Raw genomic sequence first — 11,656 nt, forward strand, 5'->3', positions numbered from 1 at the left:
TCGGATGTTTTCGTTGTTCGGATGAACAGGTTACGAATGTGACAGTTGGAGTCTCTTTGTGGGAAACGATGTTTTACCTGAATTCTGACTGTGCTATTTTTAAATAGAAATCCAGATTGCCTCCCTTGCTTTTGATTGCCTCCTTTGATTTTGACACCCTTTTCCAATGCAAGGCTATGTGACATCAGCGTTTGTGGTTTTCCTCTCTCCTCTTCCTGTGCTTCATATTCTTATCCCACTGAGTTCAATGCTCAGCAATTGTAGTGGTTCCAACTCACATCATTGGGCTTGGAAGCTAACCTTTCCTAAGACTGAGGAACTCTTCAGTACGCGGGGAGGAATCTGTTTTCTGACCCCTTGTCTAAAAAGGCGGTGGCCTTCCACGACAGTGATGAGTGGGTGCGTGCTGTGCATCCCATCCTTGTACTACAGATTGCAGGGAGAGAGACTAGGTTGTGCCGCAGAGCTGTCTGGATGCAGGAAAGCTGAGCTCTTTATGCCATCTGGCCATAACACCTCGTCTGCCACTTTTAAATACTGCCCCCCATCACCACCAAAATAAAGGATCCCCAGCAAGAAAATTTAACACCTTGGGGACATTTATTCCCCACTTGACTTACCCATACCTGCTCACCAGGGTCACTTAAGCCCCTTCCCTGGCTTTAAGAGAAGGAGAACTGCAAGTGAGCATTACCACCCAAACTATGCCACCTTCAAATCCACATTGCACCCGAAACACAGGAGCTATGGGCACAGTTATCTGATCTCAATTTACATCGGACCAGAATGACCTGAAGAAAGCAACACCCATCGGTGTCAAACTACTAGAGATCTTCTGTGCTTTTAAAGCTACAAACTTCATGATTCAGCACAGGGGCAAGTGCCTATTGACCAGAACACACTGGCTTCCTCGAAACAATAAACAAAATGTGGGGATTTCTCGCCCTGCCTGGCTTCTTTCCTCTGATATTCCACTGCCCCGTTTTCCCTCTCCCTGCATCCTTTCCTCCTTGCTTCCCCCCCATTTTACTTTTAACTCTTACTGCTAAATATGAGTTAACAGTGTAACACTGTTGCAAAAAAAAGCAAACATCATTCTGGGATGTAGTAGCAGGAGTGTTGTCAGCAAGACACGAGAAGTAATTTTTCCTCTCTTCTCTGCACTGGCTGATTAGGCCTCAGCTGGAGTATTGTGTCCAGTTCTGGGTGCCACATTTCAGGAAAGATCTAGACAAACCAGAGAAAGTCCAGAGAAAAGCAACAAAAATGATTAAAGATCTAGAACAGTGGTTCTCAAACTTATTTGATCGCACCTCCTTTCTTTGTGTCTGCAGTAATTCCTACCCCCCTTCCAGCCATACAAGTATATATACCCATAAAAAAAGTCAACATTCAATGCTCACTAAATATTAAAACCAGTAAGGCATTGATTCAAAAAAAGCCAACAATCCATTGTAACAAGAGCAAAAAAACAAACTGCGACTGTGGTACAATCTTACAATGAAATGTGCACACCGCATTGTAGCAAAGGGATTAACGTACAGATGGCAACGACTTTGTATAACGACGTGCAGGCTTAGAAATCTGTCAGAATGGACAGCGCCATCTAGAGAAAAAGGCACAGCACCGTCTGAGGACCTGATATCTCCGGAGGAATCAGCGTTGCTAGTTATTCATTGCTGGGGGTGAAATGTGCACAGTTTATTTTGCCTAACGCTTCTCATTACCCTCCCTCCCCGAATACATCCCCCCCTCCCCGAATACATTCCATGCCCCCCTGGTTTGAGAACCCCCCCCCGCCCAGAATACATTCCATGCCCCCCTGGTTTGAGAACCCCCCCCCCCCCGTCCAGAATACATTCCATGCCCCCTGGTTTGAGAAACCTCCCCCCCACCCAGAATACATTCCATGCCCCCCTGGTTTGAGAACCCCCCCCGCCCAGAATACATTCCACGCCCCCCTGGTTTGAGACCCCCCCCCTGCCCAGAATACATTCCACGCCCCCCTGGTTTGAGACCCCCCCCCAAATACATTCCATGCCCCCCCTGGTTTGAGAACCTCTGGTCTAGAAAACAGGACCTATGAGGGAAAATTGAAAAAAATGGGTTTGTTTAGTCTGGAGAAGAGAAAACCGAGGGAGGGGCATGATAACAGTTTTCAAGTACATAAAAGGTTGTTACAAGGAGGAGGGAGGAAAATGGTTCTCCTTAACCTCTGAGGACAGGACAAGGAGCAGCAAGGGAAGTTTAGGATGGACATTAGGAAAAACTTCCTAATTGTCAGGGTGGTCATACCCTGGAACTATGTGCCTAGGGAGGTTGTGGAATCCCCATCACTGGAGACTTTTCAGAGCAGGTTAGACAAACAGCTGTCAGGGTTGGTCTAGAGCAGTGGTTCCCAAACTTGTTCCACCACTTGTGCAGGGAAAGCCCCTGGCGGGCCAGGCCAGTTTGTTTACCTGCCGCGTCTGCAGGTTCGGCGGATCACGGCTCCCACTGGCCGCAGTTCGTTGCTCCAGGCCCAATGGGAGCTGCTGGAAGCGGCGGCTGGTACGTCCCACAGCTCGCGCCGCTTCCAGCAGCTCCCACGGGCCTGGAGCAGCGAACCGCGGCCACTGGGAGCCGCGATGGGCCGAACCTGCAGACACGGCAGATAAACAAACCGGCCTGGCCCGCCAGGGGCTTTCCCTGCACAAGCGGCGGAATAAGTTTGGGAATCACTGCTCTAGATAATACTTAGTCCTGCCATTAGTGCAGAGGACTGGACTAGAAGAAGGTCCCTTCCAGTCCTACAATTCTATGATTCTGTGCTTCTTCCCCTTCTCCCCCACCTCATAGCGCAGGGGTTATAGGAATGGGGCAGCATCATGCCTTCTTATAGAAAATAACGGCAACTTGGTATGCCCGATTGGCCTAGGTCTGAGACTGGTGTGCAGGTGGCATACAGTGCTGCAGACAAAGCAATGCTAATGCCAACCAGGTGCTGTAATTGACATACTAATGATGATGAGGCCTCCCCCAGCGTCCCCTCTTTTTGCCTTCCTCAGTGCCCATATTTCACTTCCGTACTTAGGATATCCCTCTAGAGGAGGGGACCCCAGTTGTTAGGAAGAGACAGATAATAGTAATGGGGGATTTGATTACCAGAATTATAGATAGTTGGGTTTGTGATGACTGGGAGAACCACATAATCAATTGCCTGCGGGTTGGGGACCTCTCCAGACATCTAGACAGACTTATGTACAGTGCTGCGGAAGAGCGAATAGTTGTGGTACATGTAGGTATCAGTGACATAAGGAAGGAAAGGAGAGAGGTCCTGGAGCCCACATTTAGGCTGCTAGGTAAGAGATTAAAGTCCAGGACCTCCATGGTAGCATTCTCTGCAATGCTTCCCGTCCCACACGCAGGACCACTTAGACAGGCAGAACTTCAGGGTCTCAATGCACGGATGAGGCAACAGTGTTTGTAGGAGGGATTTAGTTTTATTAGGAAATGGGGAACCTTTTGCGAAAGGAAGAGCCTGTAGAGAAAGGATGAGCTCCGCCTCTACCAAAATGGAACTGGATTTCTGACTTAAAATTAAAAAGATCATAGAGGAGTTATTAAACTAAGGGCTGGGGGAAAGCTGATAGGTGTGGAGGAGCACATGGTACAGAGACATTCCTTAGGGGAGGTTTTCTTAAGGAGATATTCTACAGCCTAATAAAGAGGAGAAGATAGAAGTTGATAAAATACAGGTAGGAATTGAAGAGAAACAATCAAATGAAAAAGACTCCCATTCAATTACATAAAGGCCGACAACTAAATATTGACAGATTTTGTAAGTGCTTGTATACAAACGCTAGGAGACTAAATACTAAGATGGGTGAACTTGAGTACCTACCATTAAATGAGGATATTGATATAATAGAGATCAGAAATGATAATCAATGGGACACAGTAATACCTGGGTACAAAATACAGAGGGATAACAGAGTTGGTCGTGCTGGTAGGATTATGGCAGTATCTGTGAAAGAAAGCATCGAGTAAAATGTAGTAAAAAACTTAAAAGAAACAAACTGTACCATAGAATCTCTTTGGGCAGAAACTATGCTTAAATAATAGGAGTGTAGCAGTAGGAGAATTCTGTGGACGCCCTGACTAAGCTGGGGATGGTGACTGTGAAATGCTCAGAGAGATTAGTGAGGCTACAAAGCCAGACATCCTAGCAAAAATGGGGGATTTCAACTATCCTCATCTTGACTGGGAACATGTCACCTCAGGCTGGGATGCAGAGATAAAATTTCTAGACGCTGTAAATGCCATTACTACGCTGCTGGGCTACAGTCCTTGACCTTAAAGCTACACGTATAATAAACTTTATGTGGCCAGCTCCAGATGAATGGAATCTTAGGGCAAGTCCACACGTAAAATGTTACAGCAATGCAACTGCAACCTAGCTGTAGCTTCTCCCATTGACGTAGCTAATCCACCTGCACAAAGGGCGGCCGGCAGCTAAGTGATGGGAGAAGCCCTGTCTACGCCGGGGGTTAGGTCAGTATACTTGTGTGGCTGAGGGGTGCGAATTTTTCACACCCCCGAGCGATGTAGCTATATCGATGTAAGTTTATAGTTTCAGAGTAGCAGCCGTGTTAGTCTGTATTCGCAAAAAGAAAAGGAGGACTTGTGGCACCTTAGAGACTAACCAATTTATTAGAGCATAAGCTTTCGTGAGCTACAGCTCACTTCCTCAGATGCATATCGTGGAAACTGCAGCAGGCTTTATATATACACAGAGAATATGAAACAATACCTATTCCCACCCCACTGTCCTGCTGGTAATAGCTTATCTAAAGTGATTTCCAGCACAAATCCAGGTTTTCTCACCCTCCACCCCCCCACACAAATTCACTCTCCTGCTGGTGATAGCCCATCCAAAGTGACAACTCTTTACACAATGTGCATGACAATCAAGCTGGGCTAGAAATAGCCCAGCTTGATTGTCATGCACATTGTGTAAAGAGTTGTCACTTTGGATGGGCTATCACCAGCAGGAGAGTGAATTTGTGTGGGGGGGTGGAGGGTGAGAAAACCTGGATTTGTGCTGGAAATCACTTTAGATAAGCTATTACCAGCAGGACAGTGGGGTGGGAATAGGTATTGTTTCATATTCTCTGTGTATATATAAAGCCTGCTGCAGTTTCCACGATATGCATCTGAGGAAGTGAGCTGTAGCTCACGAAAGCTTATGCTCTAATAAATTGGTTAGTCTCTAAGGTGCCACAAGTCCTCCTTTTCTTTTTAAGTTTATAGTGTAGACCGGGGCTGAGTCATGGCCCCAGTATGTTGCGATTCCCTCGGAGGCCTCTTTCCATTTGACTTCCCAAGAACTCAGTTCAACTCCAGATTTTGTGTCACACACATATTTTTATCTGGCAGACAGCAACGCTACACCGAGTGGATCAGACTCAAGCGTAGGGGGTGGGTGTAGGGCATACCACACATCCAAAGTTACATAGAAACCCTCTTCCTTTACACATGACATTGCTCACAGGCACCAGCTTCCAACTTTCCCTGGGGTAGCTCAACCCCACTGCCATCCCAGGCCCTGCCCCCACTCCACCTCTTCCCCAAAGGCCCCGCTCCCGCTCCACCTCTTCCCACCCAGTTCTGCCCCTTTCCCCAAGCATGTCCTGTCCCCACTCCTCCCCCTCCCTCCCAGCACCTCCTGCACGCCGTGGAACAGCTGATCCATGGTGGGCGGGAGACCCTGGGATAGGGGGGAAGCTGGCTGCTGGTGCGTGCTAAGCACACACAAATTTTTTTCTGTGGGTGCTCAAGCCCTGCTCTTTACCTCAACTTACCTTCCAGGCTTATCTTGTCCATTGTTATCTTGTCCATTGTAGATGGTCCCCTGGGTGTTCCCCCTTATTTTAGCTGATACGGACATTGTGTCTCTCAGCTCACTGACCCATTTACCTGTGTTAGTTAGCACAGACACTCTGCTTCCAGCCTGCTGATCCATTTACCTCTCTAGTCCTGTCTCCCAAATGTCAGGTCAGGCCTATACGGCACCACCACTGGGCTGAAAAGTCATTTCTGGCTCTCCCGGGGAGTTGGGGGTGGGGGTTAGGCAGGGCCGCATTAACACTCCTGTGGGCTTGGGGCTATTAGATTTAGCGGGGACCCTGTATACAAGTCTTTTTTGTCAGAGGGAGTTTGGTGCAGGAGGGGGCTGGGGCAGAGGATTGGGGTGCAGGGTCTGGGTGCAGGAGGGAGTTCTGGTCTGGTGCAGAGCATTGGAGTCCAGGAGAGGGTGAGGGGTGTGGGCTCTGGGAGGGAGTTTGGTGTAAGAGGGGGCTCTGGGCTGGGCCAGGGGATTGGGGTGCAGGAGGGAGTGCAGGGTCTGGGAGGGAGTTTGGGTGCAGGAGGAGGATTCTGATCTGGGCAGGGGGTTAGGGTGTAGGAGGGGGTGTGGGGTCTGGGAGGGAGTTTGGGTGCAGGAGGGGGCTCTGGGCTGAGGCAGGGGGTTGGGGTGCGGGAGGGGGTGCGGGGTGCCGGATCCGAGGGGCACTCACCTTGGGTGGCTCCCGGCAAGCGGCGACCAGTTCCTGCAGCCCCTAGGTGGAGGCGGGGCTGGTGGCTCTGCGCACGCTGGGGGCACTGCCTCCGCAGCTCCCATTGGCCGCGGTTCCGGGTGGGGGAAGTGCGCAGAGACGCCTGGCCGTGCCTCCAGCTAGGGGCTGCAGGGACTGGTCGCCGCTTTCGGGGAGCCACCTGAGGTGACCACCCCCCAGATCTGGCATCCCTCACCCCTCCTGTGCCCCAACCCCCTGCCCTGAGCCCCCTCCTGAACCCAAACTCCCTCTCAGAGTCTGCGCCCCGCATCACCACTCCCCACACCCCACCCCTGCACTCCGAATCCCTCGTGGCCGTTCCTCCGCCTAGGAGCAGCAGGGACATGTTGCCGCCTCCAGGGAGCCACGTAGGGAGCCTGCCAGCCCCACGCCAACCGGACTATAAACCAGACTTTCTATGAAGGTTAGAAATGCCGGTTTATAGAGCTTTCCAGTTGCTACAGGACCAGATAACACAGCTTTTACTGGTTTCAGAGTAACAGCCGTGTTAGTCTGTATTCGCAAAAAGAAAAGGAGGACTTGTGGCACCTTAGAGACTAACCAATTTATTAGAGCATAAGCTTTCGTGAGCTACAGCTCACTTCCTCAGATGCATATCGTGGAAACTGCAGCATACTTATCACTTCTAAACACCTATCAATCGTATACTTCTATAATCCTACAACTTAAATCTCTTTGGCATACAATGATTATATATGACATAGCATATGAGTTAATTATAACATCACACAACATGCAATAAATGAAGGGTAAAATGAACTAATTGGCTACAGGAGGGAAGACTGCATCAGGAGACCGCCCCACCCCCACTGATGACAACCTGTTGAGAGATCCACCCGACTCTATGATAGCTTTGGAAATGTGGTCATGAAAACAACGCTGGCTATTGCATGGGCTTGCTTGGGTTTTATACATCTGTTCGTGACTGTAATATTGATTATCCGCTTAGTGAAATTTATAATGCAGACAACAACATCCCTTACTTGTAACTGTGTTTTTGGTTCTTGTAGTTGTTCTTTGTGTGCTCCTACAGTCTGGAGAAGGAAATCCCTCTGGGTAACTTTTGCCCCCTGCGGATTCTAAAACTGTAGCAGCCCGGGTGATGGATTCCCTCACTAGGGACACTGTGGTTTAACACAGACCTGTTGATTACCAAAATAAAGGCTACACCGCCTACTAACTACATTTACTAGCAAGGCTCAATTCGTCTCGGAGATGCCTAGCGCTAATCGCTTGTATCAGCAGGTTGCCCTTTGAAAAGTCACCACTATGGCTGACAGGAGGGGGTGAGTCCATTTGTTCGGGCAGGGGTCGTGGCCTGGGGGTCTGTGGTTTTGTTCTATTGCAGTTGTTGAGTAACTGAAACCGTCTCAAGCAAACTGGCAGACTCAGTGCCCCTTAACTCCCTCCCTTCTGCCCTCTGTTGCTCTTCATTGTATGTCCATCTGGGGTGACCACCTCATAAGACCACAGGGCAACCTCATGTGCTGTTTTTTTAAGAGTCCCTGCAAGAACCTGCTGATGTACCCAGTGTAGAAAAATATTTGACATCTGCCATATTGTCCCAAATTTCTTCCCTTGTAGATAGTGGGAAATGGTCCCTTTTTCATGTTTATTGAATTCTTTTGGGTCTAAACAGAAGTGAAGGGATCTGTCTATTTTTACTCCAGTGACCAACAAGTGAACATACTTTCTTGGTTCTTCTGTTTGCACTCTGATTCCCAGAACCCATGCAACCCTCCCTTTAGCCTCTGCCTTAGGGCAAGGGCCGTTCTTCTAGGGGCATGAATTGTGCAGCACTTGGGCTTTTTCAGCTCTATTCTGTACTCTGTTGAGAGCTTCCCTATCCTATGGAAGACATCCTCAAACTCTTCCTCAATTGGTTTGGTCCACTGGCCCCGCAATGAGTGCACCCTCTTCAGACAAAGGGCTTGACACACTTTTAACCCAATAAGTGATAAGCCTTACCCTGCTACTATTACAAATTGTATCTTCTCCAGGTTATTTACTCATATATCTAATTTGCATATTCCTTTAGTGAGGATAAACTCTCCACTCTAAGCCTGGAGTTTTATCTGTTTATCTTACACTGTGGCTTTCTTTTAGCGTTAATAACACTGCTCCTGGCAACACATTGGCTTGTGCACCAGTGTCCAATCCAAAATGAATCTATGTCCCTTTTGGTTTCAGGTTGACAGTTCATTCGTCGGCTGCCCCAGGAGTGTCCATTGTTCCTATGAACAATTCATCTGAGCTACAGGTGATGGCTTCACCCTCTTTGTCCATGCTCTGCTGGTGCTTGCAAAATCTTGCAAAGCGATGTAATCTATTGCAGCTCTTGCATCTTTCAAAGATGATTACATCATTATGCAAGATTTTTGCAAGCACCAGCAAAGCATGGACAAAGAGGGTGACGACATCACCTGTAGCTCAGATGAATTGTTCATAGGAACAATGGACACTCCTGGGGCAGCCGACGAATGAACTGTCAACCTGAAACCAAAAGGCACATTGCTGCTTGTCACAGAATGTGTGGCTCTCACTATGTGCTGTCCTTACTTGACTCTGCGTTTGAGCGCCGTGTGTCTTTCAGCCTCAGGTCTCTTTTCTTGTGGCATTTGGGATCCTCAGTCATGTCTACAGTGTCAGAGCACTGTCTGTCCTGCACCAGCTTCATTCTGGGCCGGGTGACTTCCATTGCTCCGCAAATTTTAGTGTCGTGTCAAGAGTTAATTCTGAGTCTCCCAGCAGCCTCTGAGTTTTGTGTTCCAGATTCCAATCACCATCTGGACTTTTAGCAGGGATTTGGTTAGCCCCCCCACAATTGCAAGCTTGGTTTTCAGCCTGTGGTCAGTCACAAACTCTCCTATGATTTCACCTTCTTTTTGTACTCCCTGTTTAAAAACCTCTCTCGTATGTTGTTACATGGAGTGCAGTACTCCTCAGTCTGCAATACAGGTTCACAGTGAGCTTTCTCGGAGTTAACTGACAACTCTTACATACAATTTTGCATCGGAACCTGCTCTGGAGGAATAAGGCTACTTTCTGAAGGTCTTCCTTTTCACAGGGACCCACTGCTCACAGACACAGAGTGCAGCGCTGCTGAAAGCTCTTCCAGTTGTCTTCCCTATTTCCAGAGTTTTATCTCTGGTGGAGTCTTTAGCTGCTCTGTTCTTCAACTCAGGTTATTATATTTAATTTCTATGTACTCCTGGTTCCATGTTGGTCCGTAGTTCTACAGAGACACAGGTTCAATTCCCTGTTCCAGCCCAGACTTCCTGGACAAGTTTGAAACTGTTCCAGCTGCTTCTGCATGACAGCACATGGGCTTCTGCTGAGACCTCCGGACTCTGAAGCTAAGTCACTTGAAGGCACAGTTCCCAATACTCATGATAGGCTGCGTGTGAACCAGAATAGAGGGCCTGGGATGGGAAGTGGACTGGACTAGATGACCTCTCAAGGTCCCTTCCAGTCCTATGATTCTATGGTAAGTGTGTGTGTGTGTGGGGGGACCAATGGACTATGTGGGGGGGGCAGGGGAGGGGGGACAGAATTGAGGGGGAAAAGAGTTTTGGAGAAGTGGGAGAGCTGATGGGATATGAGGATGTATTGATGTGGGTGGGTTGTTCATGGCCAATGAGCGCTGCAGAGGCAGCGCCTACGGGTGAGGGCAGAGCGCGGAGTGACCTGGCTGCACCTCCGCCTAGGAGCTGGAGTGACATGCTGGCTGCTTCCGGGAGCCACCTGAGGTAAGCACCACCCAGAGCCTGCACCCCAAACACTCTCCCACACCCCAACCCCCTGCTCGAGCCCTGAGCCCGCTGCCGAACCCAAACTCCCTCCCAGAGCCCGCACCCTCTCCTGCACTCCAAACCCCTCATCCCCAGTCCCACCCCAGAGGCTGCACCCCCAGCCGGAGTCCTCACCCCCGCACTCCAACCCCCTACCCCAGCCCAAAGCTCCTTCCTTCACCCCAAACGCCTCCTCCCCGGCCCCACCCCAGAGTCCACACCGCAGCTGGAGTCCTCCCCCTTCCTGCTGCACCTTAACCCCCTGCTCCCAGTCTGGAGCCCTCTCCCGCACCCTAAACCCCTCATTTCTGGCCCCACCCACAGCCCGCACCCCCAGCCGGAGCCCAGAGTCCCACTCCCGCACCCCAACCCCCTGACACAGCCCGGTGAAAGTGAGTGAGGGTGCGGGAGAGTAAGCGATGGAGGGAGGGGGATGGAACCAGCCAGAGGTGGGGCCTCGCAGAAGGCGCGGGGCAGGGGTATTGGGTTTTGTGCGATTAGAAAGTTGGCAACCCTACCACTACTCAGCTCCAGCTTTCGGCCTGATGGCCAGGGGCGTGGCCTCAGGGGGAAGAGGAGGAGCAGGAGGCTCCTGCATGTGTCCCATTTTTGCATTTTGAAAAGGTGGGAAAGGCAAAAACCTGCAACAGCAAAGGAGGGAGGAAGTATGGGGGTGGGAGTACATCAGAGCGTGGAGGGGAAGTGCCTAGAGCTAAGTTCAGGGAGGGGCAGGAAGACAGCCCTGTCCTTCCTCTTCACCTGCCCACTGGCTAGCAGAGCTGTGACGGGCAAGTGCCTCTTTAAAGGCAGTGGGAGTGGGTAAGCTTCCTGGCACACTGATTGCTCTGGGAGGCCTTGTTCCTTCTTGTCACACTTGGTAAGGCAACTCCCATCTTTTCATGTATTTATACCTGCTCCTGTATTTTCCACTCCATACATCTGATGAAGTGGGTTCTAGCCCATGAAAGCTTACACCCAGATAAATTTGTTAGCCTCTAAGGTGCCACAAGGACTCCTCAGTGGTTTCTGGACCTCCCCTGGGGCAGTGCCGCTCTGCAGAGCCCCCAACATGGGCCAATGCTTCACAGGCACAATCAAAGCCTAGAGGCAGAGTTGCCGACGCATCTCATGGTTGCTGGCAGGCTTCTTAAAACCCGAGGGATGTGACTGCATGAGACTCTATTCAGGAATTTGTTTATTACTCTGTGTTTGCACTTCAGTCTAGTGCCCTTTGGCACTACCCTAAGA

This window comes from Lepidochelys olivacea (genome assembly GCF_965140295.1).
Source record: "Lepidochelys olivacea isolate rLepOli2 genome assembly, chromosome: 3".
Classification (NCBI taxonomy): domain Eukaryota; kingdom Metazoa; phylum Chordata; order Testudines; family Cheloniidae; genus Lepidochelys; species Lepidochelys olivacea.